This window comes from Manis pentadactyla, chromosome 6, assembly GCF_030020395.1.
Source record: "Manis pentadactyla isolate mManPen7 chromosome 6, mManPen7.hap1, whole genome shotgun sequence".
Taxonomy (NCBI): Eukaryota; Metazoa; Chordata; class Mammalia; order Pholidota; family Manidae; genus Manis; species Manis pentadactyla.
This window is the reverse complement of record NC_080024.1, coordinates 91,831,384-91,858,940: the sequence shown is the minus strand read 5'-3', so window position 1 is coordinate 91,858,940 and position 27,557 is coordinate 91,831,384. Positions and strand designations below refer to the sequence as shown.

Here is a 27,557-nt window from a genome sequence, read left to right as displayed (position 1 = left end):
TGGTGCTGCGATAGCTCAGGGAAGAGCGGCCCGCTCCGGGGGAAAACTTACCCCAAGGCCAAAGAGGAGTGGTGTGAGGAGCCAGCGCCGGAAAAAGAGGATGAGGGCAAGCTGCTTCTGGTGACGGGGGAAGACGGGGCCCAGTTGGGGTGTCCCATCTCCCAGGTTTCGGCACCAATGAAAGGAAAGGAGTGACACACAGCAGCAATTCACCGGAGAATTCCGCTTTATTAGAGAAAGGTGCTGGGTTATATAGGAAGGGGCATGGGGTGATTGTGGTGTCACTTCTACGGGGCTTGTGGCTATTGGCTACGTGCTGGGATTGGGAGGGAGGTGAGGGGTGATTGGGCTTCAGGTGGCGCCGGCGGGAACCGAGGACCTGAAAGAGAAGCAGGAATTTCGCCATCTTATGGGTGGGGGCCCTTCAGCTGCCCCCTCCCAACCTGAAAAATGTGCCTTAGTTTAGCCAATCATCACACCGCTGTAAATCTAAGCTCTGCCTCCCCCTGCCTTCTTTTAAAACTCGCTGTCTGTCTATTTTCACATTACTTCCCCGGCCTGTGATAGCTGGACTGCAGAACCTCACTGGAGGGCATTCAAATAAATTACCTGGCCCTTTGTTGCCTCTCTTTGCCTGCTTATTTCAGCTAGAGTTTATCTTACAGACACAAGTTTTACAGCTTACACCAAAGCTCACTCAGAATTGTACATTGGCAAATTTTAAATGCAAAATTATAAAATTCTAGATAAAAAATGAAAATCTACATAATCTTGTATTTGCTGATAACTGTTAAGATCCTACACAAAAAGCATGTTCACAGAAGAAAAATAATTTCTTGGCTTTATAAAATTAAAATTTTCTAATCTGAAAGACCTTGTTCAGAGAACCAGAGACAAGACACAAACTGGGAGAAAATATTTGCAAAGTATATATTTGATAAAGGATTTGGGAAATCAGGAGACACAGCACTGCACACCTAGGAGAACTGCCAAACTCCAGAAACATGACAACATCGACCTTTGTGGGGTGAGGAGCACTGGGAGCCTCCTTCACTGCATGGACAGCCCCTTGGAAGAGAGTTTGCCAGTTTCTTTCAACACAAGTCTCATGTTAGGATCCAAGAATCATGCCTCCAGTATTTAGACAACTGCTTTGAGAAAACCACCATGCAATTATACACAGTAGCTCTATTCATAATGGCTAAAAACTTGAAATAAGTAGATAATAAATTCAGAATGAATAGGTAAATTGTGGTACATTCATGTGAAAGGGACCAGAATATGCCACCCTAAAATATGCCTCTTGGGCATAGGATTATTTGGGTCTGATTAATTTTTAAAAACAGCACAGAGGAATCACTAAAAAGTGACTACAAGTTGCCCTTTTGTGAGAGAAGTCTGCATTAAGAAAGGAAATCTCCATTTGTACAGTGTCTCCCTCTCTGTACCAAGAATACAAGGATGGATAAATCCCTAGAAATCCATGTCAACAGAGGAGGCCTGGACTTAAGCCCTTATTTACTGTGCTTTGCCTGATAACTTCCCTCAACTGGCTCTCTGCCTGGAAAATTTCCTTTTGTTTTTACCTGAAGATCCTATTTCAGGTGATGGCTTGGGCCATTTCCTGGAGTTCACTAGTTTTCCTGGGAATCCCCTGTGTATACAGCCAGTATTAATGTTGTCAAAATTCTAGACTTTTTTCCTACCTTTGATGCTGGGGTTCTTGTTCATGAAGCTGAAGAATGAGCTTCACAAACACTCAAGGTTTGGAGAGTAAGGTATAGGCTTTTATTTAGAAATAAAGTGAGAGACTAGAGCTCCTGGCTCACACCAGGAGGGGACAAGAGAGCCTGCAGTGGTGCGTTGTCTAGTTGGTTTTATAGGCAGCTGAGGATTTTGCGAGAACATGAAAAAACTTAGGGGTGTGCACTTGCATCACCTGCCCTGTCCTCAAGGTGGGCTGGGTCATATACTCTGATTCCTAAGGCTGACAGCAGAGTCACGGGTTATGATGATACCCTTGAAGAACACTCAAACATTCCAGGTCAAGTTGCTCCTGGCATTTTGACCTTTAACTGATCTCACTGAAGATGTCTATATCTTTACCCTAGAGAATGTGTGACCTTGACTTTTTATAATGCTTAGCACAGACTTTCAATAGGAACTTCTTTGCCCATTGTTACATCGATCTTACTGTAAATATTCCACCGTGCTTTCCCCCCCATAGGCCCTCACCCTAATCTGACTACACCCACCATCCCTGTCTCACTATTAATCTTTTATTATGGAGGGTCTCAGCAAAGAACCTGAAAAAGTAAAGGAAAAGTTATTTTTCCTCCCCTACACATACAATGCAGTACTATTCAGCCATAGAAAGAAATGAATTGCCAACCCATGCAGACACAGATAAATCTTAAATATGTTTAAAATACAAAAACCAAATGTAAATATAAATTTCAAATTATTTTTATTCAAAAGAGTCATAAACTGGGAAGAACCCTATCTAGCAAGTAGAGGGGCAATCCATTGAGCTGCAGGAAAGGCCAGGTTTATAAAGGCAGAGAGGGAGGGGAAACACAAAAGCAAAGAATGCATTGTTTTAGGCAAGGTCACCCTCCTACAGGGAATAGAAGGAGTCTGTCAGCAGATTTCCTCCTAGCGCTGACCAGGAAACTCCTATATGGCTGGTTAACGGTTATACTTTGCAAGTGGGGAGGGACTGGGGGTCTGGCAAAACTGCAGTTAGGTTAGGCATTAAGTCTTGGTTCCCTGACATGGAGACTTATCATAAGTGACTTCATTTTGCTCCTGTGACTTTAGAAGCCAGGCTTCTCCTGTTGGAGTGGGAAGTTACAGATAAACAAGGAGAGAAAGTGACAATATCCACGTGATACAGGATGAGGCTGGAGACATCTATATAAACTCATCCTTAGCTAAAGACAGTTCCACATAGAAATCTTTATAATTAGGTATGTATGCATAGATTGGAACTGGTGCGTATATTTTCTTCCATTGTCCACTGAGCACATTTAGCTGCAACATGTAAATTTTTAATACCATTCCCTAAGGTGGCAGGGCTGTTTGAATAAATGGCTAACACTAGGACTGAAATAGTAAATAAAGAAGCCAGGACAATAATGAAGTATCACAAAATAGGGAAGTACCCCCCAAAAAAGGGCTGACAAAGACTGAATATGTCAAAGGGGAACAGGAGCCGATGGACGTAGTTCTCCAGAGCCACAGCAGCCATGACCGGAACAACCAGATGCTAGTGCTGGGCTGCCACCAAAAGCCTAAAACAGTGATCCAGACATTCACATTGGTAAAAATAAGTTATTAAGTGATTTTCACACATGGGGTTGGACATAGTTATATTGCAGAAGAATTCTGAATAATTGACGTTGGCACTCAGACATCCATCATGGAGGTGTGGCCGACTCCCCTCTTCAGAGGAGGTCTTCCTCCTCAAGAAGACACACAGGATGGACATGGGGGAAAGTACCTCCCCAGTGGGGAGACCCAATGAACACTACCTAAATCAGTGGCCACAGATGTGAACAGCAATAAGTTGCCTTGAGAGCATGTTTAGAAACAAGCTGCATCAACCTGGTAGCCTAGAGGAATTGGGTGGATTTCCTAGTAAAAAAAAACACACTAACAGAATGAGCCCTAAAACAAGGAAAATACAAGCACAACATGCAGGGACCTCTTCCCTCACTTCTCCTCTCACTGTTCTGGGGATTCTCTACCCCAGAACAGAGAAGGAACAGGGACAGAGCTGTTTTCAGCCCCTCAGATCTGACCCCATGCACTCCTCAACCACCCCCCCAGCCATGCTCCACCCAGGGAGGACGCCAGGCAGAGGTAGTCTCAGGAATTACTGATAATGATGTGTCAGCTGGGACTTTTCTAGTTGCAAGGGACCAGACACACTTGGAGAAGTAAAATAAACTAATTACTTTATAAATGATAGAAATGTTAGTGACTGCAAGAGGCAATTTTAAGATGGTGCCTGAGCCTGCCAGATCCAGGGGCTCTCCCAGTAGGACATGGTCGGTCTCCAGCCCTCCGACCTGAGTGCCTGTGGGGTGGCCCCACTCATGGGCAGTCTCTCTCGCTGCATCTGGGGCCTCCAGCAGCTCCAGGTGGACACCCACTCACCGACCATTCTAAGGAAGTGTTCCTCCTTCCCTCAGGTTCCATGAAAAGTCATGTCGTTCAATGACTTTGGCCTGGCTCCAGTTGCATTTGTATCCTTGACCCCATCAGAACACCCAGAGGATGGAACGTGGGGTTGGATGGGCTGGGATCACACACCCATCTTCAAGGTGGGTGGAACATAGGGTCTGCCTTCTGGAGCTGATTGGAATGGAGGCAGGTGACTGAAAGGAAAGCTGAGGTGGAGATTTGGATATGAGAACAGGTGCCGGGCAGGGAAAGCAGCACACTCCACATCACTGCTGGCCCGGTGCACAGTAGTGAGTCCAAAGCCCAAGGAAGGAGGGAGCTCACGTAGGGTCGGGGGTTGCATCTGCCCATCTGCTGCTCCTGGGGCCCTGCCATGGCAACAAGAAGCTAATCCACTGACAGAAAAAGCAGTATTAATGCTGGTGGTAAATGTAACAGGCATCTCCCTACCCTCTGGGAGGCAGTTGCTCTCAGGTCTCTGATTTTCAATGAGTATGAATGTCAAAGGTTTGTTACAGCTGGAAGGCTGAAGGAACGCAGGGCTGTATGTATGTAACTCTGCTGTATGGCTGTTGTGGTCAGGACCACATTCAATGCTCAGAAAGTTATTACCTCTCATGGCAGACTAAGGCTGTGAGGCAGGAGACACGTGTCAGCCACACTGGTGGTAGGAACTGAAACATCCCAAAGGGCTGTCTATACTGCCCATGTAGCTGTTCAATTGCCCAGCATCAGGATCAGCTCAGTAACTGGCCAAGGAGGCTTGACAGGGCCCAGACTGGCCTTAGTAGGAGGACCATGGCTGCCCGCCTGGTGGACAGAAGCCAAGGGCTGTCCTGTCTACGTGTGATTGTCTGTGGCTGCCCACCAGAAAGGACAAGGGATCCATCCAGTCCCAAGAGGGCCCTGCCAGCCCTAAAGAAGGCAACATTTGGGAGCTGGCAGGCCACTGCACCCAGGCCTGTATAAATCCACACATGCCTACCAAGGGCCCTGTGTGACAGGCACTCAGGCTGCCCAGGAGTATGGCCATCAAAACCCAGCCCAGGTGGGGCAGGAGGAAATGTGATCTCTAGGAACTCCAAAACATGTGATGGCGGTGGACTTGAAAGCACCAGAGTGAATGTTTCATTCTCCTCCTTTCAGAGCCCAGGACTGAGATGGGGGAAGGAGAGAAAACCACCAGTCCAGCCTAACCCTGTCTCATTGTGTGACCATGGGCAAGTCCTTTCCATCCTGGAGGCCTCAATAGAGATAGAGGGGCAGGGGAAATGGACTACTTGTGCTTAATGAAAGTTAAACCAAACCCTAATGCCCTAAATCTACACCAAACTCCCTCATCTTAATTATTATTTCCCTATGTGTTTTATGTATACAATGTCATAATCTGCATCTTTTAAATTTGCATATCACTTAATAATTTGTGTATTACTGACTTTACTACTTTTGCCTTTTGTACTTCAAAGTCACTATGTAAGTGATGTGTAGCTACATTTCACTGAGGAAAAACTTCTCAATTTAAAAACAATTCCATCTAAAGAAGTCCCTTTAACATATCCTGTAAGGTCAGTCTAGTGGTGATTAATCTTTTAATCTTGATATCTATGGAAAACTTTTTCCTCTCTCCTTCAATTCTGAATGCTAACATTGCTTGGGAGAATATTCTCAGTTGCATTTTTTTTTTCCTCTCAGTAATTTGAATATTCCATGCCCCTTCCTTATGGCCTGTAAACTTTCTGCTGAGGAATCTGATAGCCTTATGGAGTTTCCCTTATAGATACTGGTAACTGTCTGCTTTTCTCTTGCTGCTCTTAAGATTCTCTCTTTATTGCTGATCTCTGCCATTTTAATTACTATGTGTCTTTGTGTGGATCTCCTTGGGTTCATCTTGTTAAGGATTTTCTGTGCTTCCAGAACCCCTATTATGAGAATATTGTTTGGTTTGGAGGTGTCACAGAGATGTTTTTTTTTTTACTAAGGTATCATTGATACACACTCTTATGAAAGTTTCACAAGAAAAACAATGTGGTCACTACATTATCCAGTCTGCCCCATACCCCATTGCAGTCACTGTCCATCGGTGTACTAAGATGCCACAGAGTCCCTATTTGTCTTCCCTGAGTGACACTGTCTTCCCCATGACCCCACACACACCATGTGCACCAATCATGATACCCCACAATCCTGTTCTCCCTCCCTCCCCACCTGCCCTCACCTACCCCTCCACTTCTTGGAGTCTGTGAGTCTGCTGCTATTTTGTTCCTTCAGTTTTGCTTCATTGTTATACTCCACAAATGAGGGAAATCATGTGGCATTTGTCTTTCTCTGCCTGACTTATTTCACTGAGCATAATACACTCTAGCTCCATCAAGATTGTTGCAAATGGTAGCATTTGTTTCTTTCTTATAGTTGAATAGTATTCCATTGTGTATATGTACATCTTCTTTATCCATTCATCTACTGATGGACACTTAGGTTGTTTCCATATCTTGGCTGTTGTAAATAGTGCTGAGATTAAACATAGGGGTGCATATGTCTTTTTGGATCTGGGAAGTTGTTTTCTTTGGGTAAATTCCTAGGAGTGGAAATCCTGGATCAAATGGTATTTCTATTTTTAGTTTTTTGAGGAACCTGCTTATTGATTTCCACAATGGTTGAACTAGTTTACATTTCCACCAGCAGTGTAGGAGGGTTCCCCTTTGTCCACCTCCTTGCCAGTGTTTTTTGTTCCTAGTCTTTTCTATGTTGGCCATCCTAACTGGTGTGAGGTGATATCCGATTGTGTCACAGAAATTTTTCATGTATTCTCATTTTAGAAATTTTTTTCTCTCTGTTACTCAGCTTGGTCACTCTCCACCACCCTGTCTTCCAGCTCACTGATTCTTTCCTCTGTATCCTCCAGCCTACTTATGCCCTCTATTGTGTTTTCATTTCCTGTTGTATTCTTCAGCTCTGACTGGTTCATTTTTATATTTTCTGTCCCTTTGTTGAAATCCTCCTTGAGATGATCAGTTCTTTTCCCAAGTTCAGTGAGTATCATTATGACCATTGTTTTGTGTTCTTTGTCAGATAAATTGCTTATCTCCATTTCATTTAGCACTTCTTGTGATGTTTTGTCTTGTTCTTTTTGCTTGGAACATATTCCTCTGGCTCCTCCTCTGTCTGGTTCCCTGCGTTTGTTTCTATGTATTAGATACATTAGCTATAGCTCCTGGTCTTAGAAGTAGCGGTTTTATGTAGTAAGCATCCTGTGGTGCCAGCTAAACATTTTCTACAGAAGCGGGAAAACTTTTTGGAGATACAGAACATAATAAAATAATTATATGAGAAGAACAAATACAAATATCAGTTAATACAAAATTATTGTAGCTGGCAACACTTAAAATTGGTAATTTGCAGTTTCTTTTAAAGTTGGGCAGCTGCAAGCTGATTCATTGCCCTTTAGCCATTGAGCAGTTTAAGAGGAAACAATACATTTAATAAGTTGCAATCTTAATTTAATTATTTAAAATACAATTATGTACTTTGATTTACTATTTGGACTGCATCAAAATAATATTAAATCTTTATTTAAAAAAATTAACATATTTTAGTTTTCCTCTATGGAAGTGTATATTCCACTTTTGGGGAGAAAAAAAGCACTGATATCATGACCTACGTTCACAGAATGTTTTTTTGCTGGATACATGTCTTGGTTTTACACATAAGATTTTATAATAAGTAAATTATGTGGTCTTCGATTTAAGAATACATAAATGCAGAAACACTACGTGGAAGGAAAATAGAGACACCAAGCTAAAATCCAAAACAAATCAAAACACAAATAGTTCCACAGCTCTAGAGAATTTAACAAAAAGTAAGTCAACTTTTAAGCCAGTTAACTTTGGCATTTGAATACAAAAAGTTTAGCAGTGTCATCTACGTAGATTGCTGTGAGGGTTTTCAAAATCCCTGTGTATCCTTTATATAAGCATAGTTGGTATTCTGAGTTCTGCGTCCATCTCTGCATTACCCAATCTCACAGAACTCAGATTTATGCATGAGTTATGTCTGCAGTTTTATCTCCACACATGTGTGAAACCACACGGGACCCTGTACAACAGACCAACCCCAAGGAGCTCGGAGTGGAGGCTTCAGTCCTGGCTAGAACCTGGGTTCTGGAGCCGTGGAGCAGTGGGTCTGTTGCAGAGCAGATGGCTGCTGGTCTAGGACCAAGGAATCAAGGAACCATGGTGGGGAAAGCACAGTGTTTCCAACGAAGACAGCTGGGAAAACCAGGCCCCACACACATCTTACACAGAAATCACTAAACCTCGGTTTCCACAGCAAGCCCTTCCTCCCGGGACATCCCAAGGCTGAGCCCCCTCCAACCGGTGCCCAAGAGGCTTCTCCCGGTTTCCACTCACCTTTCCGTGGGTCACTGCGCCTCCCCGGACACAGAAAGACGCGCTCCTGTCCGACTGCGGGGAGCCAGGCAGAGGCCCAAGATGCGCTCTCAGGAGGCAGGTGGGTGAGCGGCCGCCCGAGGGCTCCCTGCACTCCCACAGGCTGGATGTGCTCTTGGCCCATGGCAGGTGGGGCCATCTCGCCACGGTCAGGCTGAATCTATTAAATTTTGGAAATTCAGACTGAAAGGGAGCCAAATATCCCCACAACTTCTCTATGGTTAAGGACCTGAAGGGGCACCTGTTTTGTCACCCCAGGATACACCTCTTTGTTAGAGTGATTATTCTACACTGGTTATTATTAGGAAACTGCAAACACAGGAGAAACTCTGAAAACCCACTAGAACTTGGCCTTTTGTATGAGATTTACATGTGCAAGGGAAATCTCCATTTGAAAGGGTGTCTTCCCCTCTGAATCAGGAAGAGGTGAATGACTGAATCTAGAAATCTTAGCACAGGCAAAGACATAAATGTGAATAAAAACCAGATGCCTTTTTATGGTGCTTTGCCTGAAAACGTCCCGTAACTGGCCTCCCCCACAGCCAACATCTTTTCTTTTGTTCTTACATGAAGATGTCATTTATGGTGATAGTTTGTGTCTTTTGTGGGTCTTACTAAGTTTTACTAGGAGTCTAACATATATGGGTGAAGCATAGGAGCTCAGCTCCTGGCAAGTTCACAGTGGATTCCATGAGCCCAAAACAGGACAAGGCTACATGGCTCAAACCAAGCTTTATTCTCCCGGTGGCCAGTTCAGTGCTGAGATTACACCTCCTGTATCTGCATGCAGCAAGTCTCTGATCCACACTCTACAATAGAGCACCAGGCAGAGATCCTTATATAGCAGCACAGACATCAATGACGTCCTGCCAACCAGTACATAAGCTTGCACATGCTCAGTAGGCAGTCATGAGGTCACAATGCACACACATTTTGAGGAGTCAGGAGAAAGCACAGGGCATGCCAAGTGGGTGAGTAGGTGACGGTCAGGTGAGCAGCTTGGCCGAGGGAACTCCATTTTCCCTGCAATGAGAGAGACACATATTTATTAACTTTCTGTTTGTTTTCTCATGTTAATCTATCTTTTATTACCAGAAAGGTCTCAGCCACATACACAGGAGGATAGAGGGAAAAATATCTTTCCTCCCCACTCATGTAATTGAATATTATCCAGCACTAGAAATCATCATCAGCCCATTGAGATATGTGGATGAATCTAATGTGAATATTGCAAAGTAAAAGAATTTTAAACTGTAGGACCACATATCCTTTACACTGTGGGACCCCATTTCCAGAACATTATGGACAAGGCAAAATTACACAGATGGTGAATAGATCATGAGGTCGGGCTTGGAGAATTCCATGGGACACTTTAGTGGATGACACATGCTACTATGCATTTCTCCAAACCCAAAGATTTTTACATTGTAAGAGGAAATAAAAACCAAAGGATGAAAAACAAAATATGACAAAGAATTTAACTACAGTAATGGACAAACCCACAGCCAACATCACACTTAACAGCGAGAAGCTGAAAGCTTTTCCTTTAAGATAGGGAACAACACAAGGATGCCCACTCTTCCCACTTTCATTCAAGATAGTTCTAGAGGTCCTAGCCCCAGTATTCAGATAACACAAAGAAATAAAAAGCATCCAGATTTGCAAGGAAGAAGTTAAACTGTCCCTGTTTGCAGATGATACGATATTGCACATAAAAAACCCTAAGAATCCACCTTAAAACTACTAGAACTAACATCTGAATTCAGAAAAGTTGAAGGATACAAAATTTATACTAATAAATCTGCTGCATTCTTATATACTAATAATGAACTAACAAAAAGAGAAATCAGGAAAACAATTCCATTCACAATTGCATCGACAAGAATAAAATACCCAGGAATAAACCTAACCAAGGAAGTGAAAGAACTATACTCTGAAAACTACAAGACACTCATGAAAGAAATTAAAGAAGATACCAATAAATGTAAACACATCCTGTGCTCATAGATAGGAAGAATTAATATTGTCAAAATGGCCAAACTGCCTAAAGCAATCTACAGATTGAATGAAATCCCTATCAAAATTCCAATGGCATTCTTCAACAAATTAGGGCAAATAGTTCTAAAATTCACTGAATGAAATCCCTATCAAAATGCCAATGGCATTCTTCAACAAATTAGAGCAAATAGTTCTAAAATTCACATGGAACAACAAAAGACCCCCCGAAAAGCCAAAGTAATCCTGAGAAGGAATAATAAAGCTGGGGGGATTACATTCCCTGACTTTAAGCTCTACTAAAAAGCAACAGTAATCAAGACAACTTGGTACTGGCACAACAACAGACCCATAGATCAATGGGAGAGAATAGACAGCCTAGATATAAACCCAAGCAGTTATGGTCAATTAATATACATTAAAGGAGTCTCTGCAACAACTGGTGTTGGCAAAACTGGACAGCTACATGTAAGAGAATGAAACCAAATACCACTTGACCCAGGAATTCCACTCCTAGGAATTTACCCAAAGAAACAAAATCTAAGATTCAAAAAGACATATGCACCCCTATGTTTATCATAGCCCTGCGTACAATAGCCAAGATATGGAAGCAACCTAAGTGTCCCTCAGTAGATGAATGCATAAAGATGATGTGGTACATATACACAATGGAATACTATTCAGCCCTAAGAAGGAAAAAATCCTACCATTTGCAACAACATGGATGGAACTACTAGAGGGTATTATGCTCAGTGAAATAATTCAGGCAGAGAACCAAATGACCACTCATTTGTGGAGTAAAACAACAAAGCAAAACTGATGGGACAAAACAGCAGCAGACTCACAGACTCCAAGAAGGGACGAGCGGTGACCAAAGGGGAGGGCGGGGGGAGTGTGGGTGGGGAGGGAGGGAGAAGGAGATTGAGAAGTATTATGATTGGTACACATGTGTGGGGGGTGTCATGGGGAAGACAGTGTAGCACAGAGAAGTAGTGACTCTGTGGCATCTTACTACGCCGATGGACTGTGACTGTAATGGGGAATGTGGGGGAGGGGACTTGATAATATGTTTGAATGTAGTAACCACATGTTTTTCATGTGAAACCTTCATAAGACTGCATATCAATGTTACCTTAATAAAAAATATATATGGAAAAGAATCAGTCAGTGTTGGGGCAAAACATGCTGACCTAAATAACTTTGCCAATGTAGACTAAAGGCAAACTGTAATGTAAATAAACAGTGGACTCTGTTTAGAAAATTCCTTCTCATGATAAGGAAAAATTCTGATGTCCTAAAATTAAGTGCCATAAGGGCTGAAGAACCAGGGGAAGAGACAAGGGAAGGTACCCCTCCAATAGCCAGGGCCATAGCTAGCCAGAAAGTCCATGTGACTGGGTGAAATCATTTCAGCTGTTATCTAGAAGGTCCTAGAAGCACAGCATTCCTCTTGAGCATGAACAATGTCTGACCATCACCAACAACCAATCCAGGATCCTTCCTTACGGACTATCCACTTATCCCCGGACTTTCTCACTTCACGTTTGCCCACCATCTTTATCTAACACCAGTATAAACTTAAAGAACTTTCTTTCCCTCAGACCCCTTATGAATGATCCCTGTTTCTTGAGTCTGGCAGACAAGTTGTTTCTGCTCACTGGTCTGGCTGCTGGTGAACCAGAAACTTCCTGTCTCAGAAATGAGTCCCTTTCCTGGCTAACATCTGTCAAGTCTCAATAAACCGTTTTATTTCAGACATCTGCTGATTTCCACTGTTCTTGATTTTTCTTCATGGGGGTATTAGCTAAGAATGCTGGAACCACTATACCTGTAAACTGGAATGGGTCAATCACTGAATTTAATAAATGGCAGCTGATGAGAGCCAGGTTTCTCCATATTGCAGTGCAGTTGCAGATAAGCGAGGAGTACGTGACAATATCCATATGATAATGGATCCAGTTGGAGACATCAGAATAAACTCATCTTTAGCTTAATATGCATACAGAAAGTTCCACATAGAAATCTTTATGCTTAGGAATGTATACATAGGTTGGAGGAGTTGCATATATTTCCCTGCATTCTCCTCTGAGCACATGTAGATTTTTAATACCATTCTCAAATAAAGGGAACCAGGGATCTTTGAAGAAATGGCTGATACTAAAAATGAGACAATAAATAAAGGACTCAGGACACTATTCAAGGATCACAAAGTAAGTAAGTAACACCAAGAACGAAGACCCACAAAGATGGAATGTGTCAGAGGGAACAGGAGCCAGTGGAAGGAGCTCACCGCGGCCAGGCAGGCATGACCTGAGCACCAAACACCGTGGTGCTGCAGCATCACCAAAAGCCTGGCGCAACTGTCTGGCACCCACACCAGTAAAAATAAAATACTATACAGATTGTTTATGAATGGTGTTGAACAGAAATGTCCTATGCAGAAGATTTCCAAATGATGTAGACCCTCAGCGTCCATCATGGAGGTGGATCTAACTCCCCGCTCCTAGCCCAGGCTACACATACTATTCTCTTCCTAAAAAAAAGAAACAGAATGGACATAGGAAAAAATAACCTCACAGTGGAGAAACCTGAGACACACTATGTCAGCTAGTGACCAAAGCTAAGACTGTAAAGAAAAGATGATCACTGTACTGGGGACTAGGAAATAACACCTCTAAAGCCTAACTATTGAGGGTTTCATTAACTCTGGGAGTCTCAAAATAAGACTCCTCAGAAACAAGATAAGTGAATAAAGGGTAAGTCCTAATGTGTCATATGATTAGAGTAACCTAATTCCTAAATCTGGGTTAGATGATCAAAACATGATGCTGATTTTGGGAGCATTATTACCAATTTTATTGCATACTGCTTAAATTCATCCAGGATGAACTAGTTTCAGAACTGAAATTACCTTAATATTGAAGAGCCAAACCATTATCTCCCTTTTCTAAATCAGATTTATTTATGGAAAATAGATTTTCTCTGGTTGCAAGTACAAAATATGAGGGCACTTGGTTTAATTTTGCATCTCACTTTCAAAGATGATGTGGTCATGTTTCCAGTCTCCTTCTCTTCTTTCTGTGCCTCTTCCCCATCATAACAGATGCTTTCATGCTCATTTCTTTACTTTTCCTATTGGCTTCTTTTCAAATTCAGAAAGTATGTTGCCATGTTGTAAGTCTTACATCCCTCACATAATTTCTTTTTGCCTATTTTTTATTGAAATGTTGAAATACACACCAAATGGTGTCAGGTGTACAACACTGTGATTCAGCAACTATATACTTAGCCCTTACCACTTTACATTATAAGTATTATTTTATGTTTGTACTCTCCTCACATTAAATCTCTGAGGTAGGTGCTATGATTAGCACTATTTAACAGATGAGAAACTAAATCAGAGAAAGGTCAAGCAATTTTCCCAAGGTCACCAGCTAGTAACTAGTAGAGCCAGAACTCACACCTAAGCAGTCAGATTTTAGCGTTCCCACTCTAGACTCAAAATTCTCAAGGGCAGAGACAGTGCCTTATGCATCTTTGCATTCCCAGTGTCTACCAGGGATCCTAGCACATAAATGCAATATAAGTCAAACTAAACTGCATTTGCTGAATTCTGCTAAAAAGTTTAGGGAAATAAAAAATGACTAAGACATGATTCTTACTCTCAAAGAAGTCTGTGCCGTATTAGGGTTAGGGAGAATTAGTAGAAGATTCCAATAATGGAAAAGAATGAACTAAAAGAAAAGAAACGGAGTTCAGCAGTTTACACTTTGGCAGACTGTATTAGAATGTTGAGGATCCTATTTAAAATCTCATCAGAGTAGCATATAGAATCTCCCTGGAACCCATGGTTACATGAAAAACCAAATCCAGTGACTCATGACCAGTGAATTATTGCAATCCAAACTGGAAGATGTCTAGTGACAAACTCTGACATGCTGGCCCAGCCTTTGCCCTATTTACCAGTGTACCATATACCAATCCTGAGCCCACTATGAGCCACGCAATTTTAATAGGGGTGGTGATACAAAGAATAATTAATGCAATAAAGATACAGAAGGCATGCTGAAATCTGAGGATGGCTCAGATAACTAACATCGGATAATATGATAGATGGGAAAATAGGTTATCTGGAACTATGAGCAAAATCAACAAGATGGCATTTTTAACCATCAGAATTACTATTTTTCTTTTCGAAAAATCAATTTCCCAAGAAAATGGTAACAATAATTGTACTTTAAAAGACCAAGAATTTAGTTGGCATAATCTTACCTGTGGATTGTGGCTGCTAAAAAGAAAACTAGCATAATTTTGGTGTGAATTTGTAAAATAGACTGCCTAGATAAAGGAGAAACTGGTTACTGGCCAGTGTTCCACACTGCTTAGACTACACCTCAGCTACTTCATTCACTAGTGGGAACAATATTTTAAGAGAGACATTGACAAATCAGAGTCCATAGAAGCAGAAGAGAGGGTTGAGGGCTAGAAGCACAATCAGCCAGACAGTGAATTTTGGAATGTTTTTCCTGGAGAACTGGAGAAAGAATATAATAACAGATGAGTGTCTGTTTGCAGTATCCTGTGCCAGAGAAAATAACTAAAACTGTGGACAGAAGTCAGAAAGCAGCATCCAGGAGGGAAATATGAGGAACTTTTTCTATGATATGAACAGATATGAACTGTCTCACATAGATTACATGTGAGACATATACTGAGGCAGGAAGCAGTAAACCAGGGCTTGATGCCATCTGTCAACTTTATAGAGATTCCTTTACTGACATGGGAAGATGGGCTCATATGATGCTCTCTAAGATCCCTTTCATTTAAGATCCTAGGAAAGTCTCTCATCTGAGATGCCACAAAAATTTTGAGATGATTTTCAAAGTTTAGAGAGAATCACACATTCTTCCTTTGGAGAAGATCCATCACAGCTAAAACTAAACTTAAAAAATTAAAACTGGACCATGGTAACCCATCCATCAAAAGAGCCAAATAAAGTTTTCTTTAAATAACATTGATCGTCCAGTTTACTTCCATAATAGTACCTTCAACATAGTGGTGCCCACGTGTTCAAAAACCTGACAGACTGAAGCATATTTCAGAAATGCCTGTCTTTTATAGTAATAAGCAGCTCTTGTAATGGGCACAGGGCACTGATTTGCATTTTCTCATGTTCTTCCTGCTGTTTGTAACATGAAAAGCAAGGGATTCATTCTAGCTTTATAATCTATATTTTCTAAGCAAAGTTATTTAATAATGATTTCACCAGTCTTTAATTTGAACTCAATCTAAATTCCGGCATGAGGTTACAGGCATATTGACTTTCATTCAGTCCTGAAGTGATAAAAGGGTAAAAATGCAGAAGTTACTCATGATCAAGGGAACATGGTATATATCTTGTTTTTCAAGTTCATGGGCTATCTGCTTCAGCAAAATATGTACAAGTGATCATGAAGTTTTTCCCCTCACATTTCAAATTACTCTTTTATCACCTCTTTGCTAACTCTCCTCATTCTACATTTTCATTCTAAGTCCATTTTATTCTAAATTAAGAATGTTGTATAACTAATTCTTTCATCAGACTCTCATCATCTTTCTCATTCTTTGTTCACGTATGCCCTTTTGCCTTATGAAGTGTTATCTTAACATTTTAAACCCATTCAATGGCAAATACAGAGGACTCAGCATCAGGTGGGCATGTTACATTTTAAAGGTCAAACAAATAGGAAGGGAACTGAATTGCTCTACCTCACTGAACCTAAAACTGGAGATGGAAAAGATGGGAATTGTATGAAGCCTCTATTATCTTCTCTTTCTCCCTCTTATCTTTTATTCTTTTTCCTGAGGGGTGTGCCAGTGGTGGTAGTAGTGGTGTGTATGTGTGTGTGTGCATGTGTGTGTGTCTAGGAAGAAAGAAAAAGGAGAGAGAGGAAAAGGAGAGGAAATCCAGAGTTCGATACTATTAATAATTGCTAAAATGTATATAGCTATCATTTTACTGAAGCAAAAGCACGTAAGACACATACAGGATTGAAACTGGAGAAGGACAAGTGGATCTCTTGGAAAGGGGAACCCGAGCTCATTCACCATTTCCAAGCTCGCAATAATTTTAGTCGACATGTATTTCTTCAGGGTTACATTTACCACCTACAAGTAATTTTCAGGGGCACACCTGCTGCATTTCCAAGTAGGCAAGGTTTGCTTTTGGCACAGCCCCTCCTACTTCTACCCCATCCTTGGCCTTTCTTTCTCTAACCTGTAGACTCAGCGGAACTCACACGGAACTCTGACTTGCCAAAAACCTTTTGGTACCCCATGCCATCTCTTTCTCTTCTTTCCCATCCCAAATCAAGCCTTATTCCCAAATTGTGCAAGGAGGTAGTTGGCCAGTGATCTGATTAAAATAAGCAGATAGAAATGAGTCTTAATTTCAACTACAACAAAAAATGTAGTTTAGAAGATGTTGTTAACTTCAGTGGGTCTCTATTTGCATTTTCTCATTCTTGAGTAGGTAGTTTTTCATCAGATTCCCAAAGGAACCTACCTGCAGAGCAATTAAAATACATTAATCTAACTGGCAAAATGGATATGGGAATTATATTTCAAATGAGGTACATATGAGGGCTCCTGGTAGAGTTAGATGCATGCTTATATATTATTCCCATCAACCCAGAAATCTCATCAGTCTTATAGCCTCCCCCAACTCCCCTTCTCACTGTTGCAGGCTACATAACTCAAAGGAGGTAAGGTATTGCTTGAGGAGAGTGAGGGGCAGAAGCACAGTGAGCAAGTGCAGGACCCCAGAGCCAGTTGACCATACAGAGTATGACATAAAATAAATGTCAAAATAAAATATATGCATATTCACATATTAGTTTCTTTTGTAAAAAATTAAAACTACAGAAAGGTAGCAAGATCAGTACAGTAAACTACTATATAACCTTTACCTAGATGTATTGATATAACATTTTTCCATATTTGCCTCATTTATCTTTGCTAAACCATTTGAGAATAAGTTGCATATATCAAAACCTTTTATCCACACTTACACACTTCAGTGTGTATCCTTCAGAAGGATGCTTTCTCTCATAACCACAACACAATTATAAAATTCAAGAGGCTTCACATTAAATAATGTTATTATCTAATACACAAGTACGTTGCAAAATGGTGATGTCATAATTTCTTCTGGTGTATCAGTTGGTATTCCACTGTCCTGAACTGTCATTTCTTCCCTCTTTATATTTATTTATTTAATGTTTTCAGAATCCACATTTAAATTTCAGCAATTGTTCAAAAATACTCCTTTATAGCTCTTCCCTCCAAATCTAGAATCATGTCGCCTTTGGAGACATGTCTCTTTAATCCCTTAAATCTAGAACAGTCCTCAGCCTTTGTCTTTCATGACACTAACATTTTGTAAGAGTAGAGGCCAGTAGTTGGGTAGGATGTTTCTCAATTTGCATTTTTCTGATTGTTTCTTTGTGTTTAGATTAAGAATATGTAGTTTTGACAGGGTTACTACAAGACAGAGAATACGTCCTTCCCAGTACCTCCCATCATGTCATTTTTCCCATAATTGGTGACATTATCTTTGACCATTTGCTTAGGGTGGTGTCTGTCAGATTCATCCACTGTAAAGGCAACATTTTTATCCCTTTGTAGTAAATAAGAAATCCAAGGTCACTTTGATGCTGTGTAAAAATCCTTTCTCCAACAAACTTTCAATCACTGATTTTAACATGTATTGATAATTCTACCTGAATCAATTATTACTTTAATGGTTGCAAAATGGTGATGTCATAATTTCTTCTGGTATATCAATTGGTATTCCACTGTCAAGAATTGTCATTTCTTCCCTCTTTATATTTATTTATTTAACGTTTTCAGAATAAGTATGCCCTTGTGAATTCTTTTTTTTAAATTCATTGCGTTATAATCCATTTCTGTCATTATGCATTAATGATGCCTGAATTGTCCCAGATTTGGTAAGTGCAGGTACCTTCAAGCTGGCTCCTATTTCCTTTTGACAGGTCCTCATCTTTTTTTGAGAATCTTGCTTTCTGACACAAGATTTTTCAAGGGCATTTTATGCTTTCCTTCTCTCTGCCCTGGAATCAGCCACTTTATCCCTAGAGAAGTGGAGACTGGCTTTTAGAAGCCAAGATCTGCAGGCATGTAATGTTATTCAAAATACTAAATAATATTGTACCTGTTTCTTTGGGTCACCATAAGGAAGACTGGTGTCTGATTTGCAATCCTAACTAGCATAACCTGTGTGACTTCAGCAGTTCCCTTCATTGGGGAACTGACTCCTCATCCAAACAGAAATTGGATTAGATGAATATTTCTTAACCTTTTCAGGGTCTCCAAAACATCTGGGAATCTCATAAAAGCTATAGTCCCATCTCACCAGAGACAAGCTCAAATAAGCAAAAATTTTCGTACAATTTAAGGGGTTCGAGGTTGCGAAGCCCATCTGAAGCTCCAAATCCCTGGATTAAGTGACCTCCATCTTCAACGCTGAGCTCTCTGAGTCTCTAAGAGACCGTGCTGCTGCCAGGTTGATTCCTCAGAGACATCAAAATGTGGAGGGATTGATGCACAAACACGAAAAACAGTTACAGGGGAGCCTGTGAACGAGGCACTGTCCCTGCGGGTGCCAACACAGGCGCACCGTAGCCAGCGGCAGGAGGTTTTGGCGGGAAGGTGCCCTGGCGGTCAATAGATGCCTGGGAGAGTGGAGGCTGCAGGGCTGTCCTGGCCGCTGCACCCCTCCGCTCTGTCACCAGGACTTGCCCCTGCGCTTCTGCTGGGAGCCGAGGGACTCCGGCGGGCCGCGAGGCGGCGGCAAGAGTCCAGGGCCCTTGAGCCAGGAAAGAACGCGCGTCCAGGACCCACCCGTTCCCCCTTCCAGCCACCGACGCAGCGCAGCTCCGGTCGCCATGGTGACCAGCGGAGGCCCGCCCCACCTCCGACCCTGTCCGGGACCCTGACGTCGGAGCGCATAAGCGGCCGCCACCAGAGCCGCTCGTCCTCCCGCCGCCCGCGTGCACTCCAGCCCGCTGTGTCTAGCAGAGGGCCCAGCATGGTCATGGCGGATGTCCTGAAGCACTTGCAGGGCGGGCAGGTCCGGGTGGGGTTCTACGACATCGAGGGCACTCTGGGCAAGGACAATTTCGCCGTGGTGAAGCTGGGGCGGCACCGGATCACCAAGACGGAGGTGCGGCCCGGGCTCGCAGGAGCGTCTGAGGCTCGGCTCGGGAGAGGGGCTGTTTCCCGAGGGGGAGCGGTTGCAGGGGTCCGGGGCTGTCCGACAGGCCGCATACTGGCGGAAGCGAGAGGGTCTGGGACTGAGGACCAAGGAGGCGCCGGGGGCTGGTGTGCGCTGGTGGGGTTGGGCCCGGTCACCGGACCCAAGTGTCGTCCGATTGGCAGCCCGACCAGACCAGGCTTTGGCGCCCTGGTGGCTCCACGGAATTTCTCCTCAGGCCTCCCACCCGGGCTGTGACATGGTCTGTGGCTTCCACTTCGCATCCCAAGTTCCGTGTCTTCTCTGGTGTCACTGGGGGTGGGGCGGAGGGGAAGTCTCGGTTCCCCTAGGCTGCGTGGCCAGAGACGTCGCCAGCTGCGAGGAAGGGACCGCCTGCACTTGGCCTCCCACATGGGGCATTGTGCGGCCCCGCGAGGAAGGGTCACCAGGCGGGGAGCCGAGATGGCCATTGTCCTTTTCTCTCCTTCCTTGTACCCAGTAGTGTCTCTGATCTCGTGGCAGCCTCGCTTGATCTCGTGCCTGAGGCATTTCCATCTAGTACCCCAGACGATAGAACTGGTTGAAAGGGTCTTGGCCACATCTGCACAGTTGGTGGGTGGTCATTCCTATCCTAGGTTGTGCCTTTCCTAGGTGTGCATTGTGGCCATGCATATGAGCTCCTTAGCCGAGCAATTCTGCCTGTGCGCGCGTGAAGCCCTCCAATGCTTCCCCAAGGTGAAGCCAGCATCCCCCTGCCTTGCACATTCTAACTCACTGCACATGTTTTCTCACAAAGCTCTCTCCTTACCTAACCTGCCTCCTTTCTTTCACTGCCTCAAGCTGCTCTCCTCAGGGTCTCTATTTTAGGACATGCAGATTAAAATACCTGCAGATTAGAAATACAGTAGAAACAAAACCATTCATTAGGATAAAACCTTGTGGTTTTGACGTACTCTACACTGTCTCGTAGTTGTTCTGGACATTAATCCTTTTTTAGGCTCCCATCCCCACCCCCAGTTTTCATCCTGTTCAGTTTCCCCCTTATTAGTGTGAATATACTAGAATTTGAATACGGAATAACGTAGGACTTTTTTTGTCAAGCGTGGCTGTGTTAGGTGAGGGTCATTTGAAAACGAATGATTTTTGTAGCTGCTCTTAGAAGTTTTGCTTCATGTGAGGGAGTCCACTTCCAAAAAAGAAGGGGTGTGTGTTCTCTCATCTTCACTTGTTTGCCCTCCCCTACTAATCCTGAAGCAGCCCAAATCTGACTTTTTTTTAGATTGTTTGTAATGATAAATAATGTGACTCTGGTAAGACTACTTCATCTAATCCAGCGTTTTTAAAAATGAAGAAATTAATTCCATTCCTCTAGTGAACTATGGTCTAATGTCATGCTGTTTCCCCTTAAATTACATGAAAAGAGTGCATTTTTAATATGTGTTTGTATTTGAGCCCCTGCTTAATGACTGCCTAAAAATGGAACAAATTGCATCTTACAGAAAGCTTCTACAGAAATTTTGAACTATGTTGTTGGGTGAGTGAATTCCAAACCTACCAGTTTACAATATTTTTTCTCATCAGCTCTTAATCGGTTTTAGTTGAAATATTTAATTAAATCAAATCTTACTTATCAGGTCAAATTTTGGTAATACAGAATCTACTTAAGAACTGCTGAGTGGAGCTGATAGTGACTGACATTTCTCGAGGTTGACAGTTCAAACGGTGTCCCTTTTAAACTGATATATCTTGTAGAGACTGGGGGCACTGTGGAGTAATATGGTTTGGCTATTAGAGTGAGATCAGTGCATTTACATAGTTGAAGGCACGGTTGAGATGGTTAAAGACCACTCAGATCCTGGATTGTGTGTATAGTATATGTGTGCAAAATTATTGAAGTTAAGAGCCAATATTTTTGGTATCATTAATCTACAATTACATGAAGAACATTATGTTTACTAGGCTCTCCCATTCACCAAGTCCCCCCCCACATACCCCTTCCCAGTCACTGTCCATATGCGTAGTAAGATGCTCTAAAATCCTACTTGTCTTCTCTGTGTTGAGCAGCCCTCCCTGTGCAACCCCTACACACTATACATGCTTATTGTAATTCCCCCTTTCTTTTTCACCACCCTTATCGCTCCCTTCCCACCCATTTTCCTCAGTCCCTTTCCCTTTGGTAACTATTAGTCCATTCTTGGACTCTGTGATTCTGCTGTTTTGTTCCTTCAGTTTTCCTTTGTTCTTATATTCCACACAAGAGTGAAATCATTTGGTATTTGTCTTTCTCTGCCTGGTTTATTTCACTAAGAATAAAATTCTCTACCTCCATACATGTTGTTGCAAATGGTAGGATCTGTTTTTTCTTATGGCTGAGTAATTTCCATTGTGTATATGTACCACATCTTCTTTATCCATTCATCTACTTATGGACATTTAGGTTCATTTCATATCTTGGCTATGGTAAATAGTGCAGCGATTAACATAGGGGTGCATCTGTCTTTTTAAAACTGCAGTGCTGCATTCTTAGGGTAAATTCTTAGAAGTGGAATTCCTGGGTCAAATGGTATTTCTCTCGGTGTCTTCTAGAGCATATTGCTGGCCTGATGGACAGCGACACTTACGGGCTACGTGGTGGGGACTTCAAAGTGGGGGTAGTCTAGGAACCATTATATTGTTCACGTAAATGTGAAGTAGTGACAACAAAACAAAAAGGAAAACACATTACCTTGGCTCTGGATTCCATTTACCCTGATGCTGTCAAGATAGTCAGTGTCCACCTCACCGGAATCACACTTGCTCCTCTCAGCATACAAATTATGACTCTACGAAAGAGGCACCACTGTGACATCATGGATTCTCCAGGCAACAGTGATCCCCTTAGAAACTCCACACATGGAGGGGGTGGGAACTGCCCAAATATGGGGACCTGCATCATCATACCAAACATTAGTTACTTACCTACATATACACACATATATATATATATGTATAATGATATCACTCATTATTACAGTATCAGAACAAACAAAAAAACAGAAGAAAAAAACAGCAGCAGTCTCAGAAAACCCAAGAACGGACTAAAAGTTAACAGAGGGAAAGAGATTGAGGTGAATGGGTGGGAATGGAGGGATTAGGGAGGGGGGAAGTAAGGACACATTAGAATGAGAATACATAATGTGGAAGGGGGGTCACAGGCAGGGCGGCAAAACACAGAAAAGACAAGTAGGGATTCAACAGTAACTTACCATGCTCATGGACAGTGACAGCAATGAGGTATCTGTGGGCACGTGCATGATGGGAGGAGTCTAGTAAACGTAATGTTACTCATCTAATTGTGCATTAATTACAGAAAGATACACAGACAGGTAGACAGATAATAAATGAATGAATGAATGAATGAATGCATGGATGAATACATACATACACACATACATACATACAAACATACATACATTAGGAATGCAGCAGCCCAGTTCAAGAAAGACATCTGCACCCCTAAATGTATGGCACCACTATTCACAAAAACCAATCTACAATTACATAAGCAACATTAAGGTTACTAGACTGCCCAGACAATCAAGTCGCACCCGAGACCCCAATACACTCACTGTTCACCAGCATAGTAAGATGCTACAGAATCACTGCTTGAATTCTCTGAACTATACTGCCTTCCCTATAGAATTTCCACCCACATAATGTGAGCTAATCATAATGACCCCTTACCAGTCTGCAATCGTCCTTCACAACCAGCCTTCCTAGTCCCTTAACCATTCCTACATTGGTGATGGGGGGAGTCTACTAAACATGATGTTATCCACATAATTGTAGATTAATGATAAATAAATAAATGAATAAACAGATGAATGAATGGAGACTAAGCCGCCCACAGTTTAAAAGCGACACGTGCATCCCTATGATTACCACAGCACTATTCTCAATAGCCAAGCTCAGTGTCCATCAGTAGATGAACAATGGAATACTATTCAGACATAGGAAAACAAATCCCACCATTTGAAGAAACACGGATGGTATGAGAGGGCATCATACTCAGTGTAATAAGGCAGGCAGGTGAAGAAACAGAAATATCAAATGATTTCAATCGCCTGTGCAGGAGGGGAACCAAGAGACATCCGAAAAAGAAAAATGGCACCACAACAGTGGACCAACAGTTAATAAAGGGAAAGGGATGGAGGTGGACAGGTGGGAACGGAGGAGTAACTCAGGGGGAGGTGGGGAGAATGTGAACATTACCTGTGGCATGCATAATGCGGAAGTGGGGCACGGGGAGCGACGTACAACACAGAGAAGACAACAACGGATTCTACAGCATCTTACTATGCTCATGGAAAGTGACTGCAATGAGGTATCGGGGGGGCATCTCATTGTGGGGGGCAGTTTAGTAAACTACATGTGACTCACGTAGATGTAGACTAACGATAAATAAATAAATAAATAACAGATACATAATTGAGTAATGAACTAACTAAATACATTCATACATCCGTACATACAGAAATAAACACTAGAATACAGCACAACAATTTAAAAAATACCTGTGCACCCAAATGATTATCACAGTACTATCCACAAGAGACAAGGTAAGCGTTTATCAGAGGATGAACAGTGGAATATTATTCAGTCATATGAAGAAACCAATCCTACCAAGTGGAACAACATGGAGGGAGGTAGAGGGTATCATGCTCAGCGAAATAAGCCACGCAGAGAAAAACAAGTGTCAACCGATTTCACTCACCTGTGGAGTACCAGAAATAAGAAAAGGAGTGATAGAATAGGGCAGTTGCAGCCTCAGTGAACCAAAGAACGGACCCACAGTTACCAAAGGGAATGGGACCGAGGAGTATGGGTTAGGAGGGGGGGAGAGAGGGAAAATGGGGCATTACGAGTGGCACACAGGGTGTGGCACGGCGGCGTGCTAGGGAATTCCGTATAACATAGCGATGATCAGCAGCACTTCTACAGCATATTCCTGGGCTGTTCTGCAGCGACTCCAACGGGCTACGTGGTGGGGACTTGACAGTGGGGGTAGTCTAGGAAGCATAATGTTGTTCATGAAACTGTGAAGTAGTGACAACAAAATGAAAAGGAACACACAGAACCTTGGCTCTGGATCCCATTTACACTGATGCTGTCAAGTTGTTCAGTGTTCACCTCACCGGAATCACACCTGCTCTTCTCAGCATACACATTCTGTCTCTAGGACAGAGGCACCACAGTGACATCGTGGAATCTCCAGTCAACAGTGCTGCGCTTACAAACTCCAACCAAAGGGGGGGTACTGCCCAGTCGTGGGGAGCTTCATCATCTTACCAAACATTAGAGTTACTTACCTACATACATGTACATATATATATGTATAATGATATCACTCATCATTACAGTCTCAGAACAAACAAAAAACTGAAGAAGAAAACAGCAGTAGTCTCAGAAAAACCAAGAATGGACTAAAAGTTAACAGAAGGAAAGAGACTAAGGTGAATGGGTGTTAATGGAAGGATTAGGGAGGGGGTAAGAAAGGACACATTAGAATAAGAATATATAATGTGGGAGGGGGGTCACAGGCAGGGCGGCAAAACACACAAAAAGACAAGTAGGGATTCTACAGTATCTTACTATGCTCATGTTCACTGACTGCAATGGGGTATCAGGGGGCACGTGCGTGATGGGAGGATTCTAGTAAACATAATGTTACTCATCTAATTGTGCATTAATGACAGAAAGATACACGGGGAGATAGGTAGACAGATAATAAATGAATGAATGAATGAATGGATTTATGGATGGATGAATACATACATACACACATACATACATACACACATACATACATAAGGAATGCAGCAGCCCAGTTCAAGAAAGACATCTGCACCCCTAAATTTATGGCAGCACTATTCACAATAACCAGTCTACAATTACATAAGGAACATTAAGTTTACTAGACTGCCCAGATCATCAAGTCGCCCCCCAGACCCCATTACACTCACTGTTCACCAGCATAGTAAGATCCTACAGAATCACTGCTTGAATTCTCTGAACTATACTGCCTTGCCTATAGAATTCCTCCCCAAATTATATGAGGTAATCGTAATGCCCCCTTACCAGCCTGTAACCGTCCTTCACAACCAGCCTTCCTCGTCTCTTAACCATTAATACATTGGTGAAGGGGGAGTGTACTAAACATGATGTTATCCACATAATTGTAGATGAATGATAAATAAATGAATAAATAGATGAATGAATGAATGAGACATTGACGCCCCCAGTTTAAAAGCGACACGTGCATCCCTATGATTACCACAGCACTATTCTCAATAGCCAAGCTCAGTGTCCATCAGTAGATGAACAATGGAATATTATTCAGTCATAGGAAAACAAATCCCACCATTTGCAGAAACACGGATGGTGTGAGAGGGCATCATACTCAGTGTAATAAGGCAGGCAGGTGGAGAAACACAAGTATCAAATGATATCACTCGCCTGTGCAGGACGGGAACCAAGAGACATCCGAAGAAGAAAAACGGCACCACAAGAGTGGACTAACAGTTACCGAAGGGAAAGGGATGGAGGTGGACAGGTGGGAACGGAGGAAAATGTCAGGCGGAGCGGGGGCGAATGTGCACATTACCTTTGGCATGCATAAAGCAGAAGGGGGGCACGGGGAGGGACGTACGACACAGAGAAGACAACAAGGGATTCTACAGCATCTTAATATGCTCATGGACAGTGACTGCAATGAGGTATCTGGGGGCATCTCATTGTGGGAGGCAGTTTACTAAACTACATGAGACTCACGTAGATGAAGACTAATGATAAATAAATAAATAAGAAACAGATATACAAGTGAGTAATGAACTAACTAAATACATTCATACATCCGGACATACAGAAATAAACACCAGAATACAGCAGGCCAGTTTAAAAAAGACCTGTGCACCCATATAATTATCACAGCACTATCCACAACAACAGACAAGGTAAGTGTCTATCAGAGGATGAAATGTGGAATATTATTCTGCCATATGAAGAAACCAATCCTCCCATGAGCAACAACATGGAGGGAGGTAGAGGGTATCATGCTCAGCAAAATAAGCCACGCAGAGAAAGACAAGTGTCAACTGATTTCACTCACCTGTGGAGTACCAGAAAAAAGAAAAGGAGTGATAGAACAGGACAGTAGCTGACTCAGCGAACCAAACAATGGACTCACGGTTACCAAAGGGAATGGGACTGAGGAGGATGGGTTAGGAGGGAGGGGAGAGAGGGTAAATGGGGCTTATGAGTGGCACACAGGGTGTGGCCTGGCGGCATGCTTAGATAGGTCCGTATAACACAGCGATGATCAGCAGCACTTCTACAGCATGTTCTGGGATGATGGACAGCGACTCTTAAGGGCTACGTGGTGGGGACTTGACAGTGGGGGTAGTCTAGGAACCATAATGTTGTTCATGTAACTGTGAAGTAGTGACAACAAAATAAAAAGGAACACATGGTACCTTGGCTCTGGATTCCATTTACCCTGATGCTGTCAAGTTGTTCAGTGTCCACCTCACCTTAATCACAACTGCTCCTCTCAGCACACACATTTTGTCTCTAGGACAGAGGCACCACTGTGACATCGTGGAATCTCCAGGCAACAGTGCTCCGCATACAAACTCCAC

The 27,557-nt window shown here is 42.6% G+C and overlaps 1 long non-coding RNA gene across 1 annotated transcript in view; it reads left to right on the top strand.

Moving 5' to 3' along the window:
* The first annotated feature begins 19,753 nt into the window (after positions 1-19,753).
* The window catches only part of LOC130684125 (uncharacterized), a 698,247-nt gene continuing 690,443 nt past the window's right edge, over positions 19,754-27,557 (top strand). The window contains exon 1 of the long non-coding RNA XR_008998274.1: positions 19,754-19,851. This is a non-coding gene — a long non-coding RNA (uncharacterized LOC130684125). The remainder of the gene's footprint in view (positions 19,852-27,557) is intronic.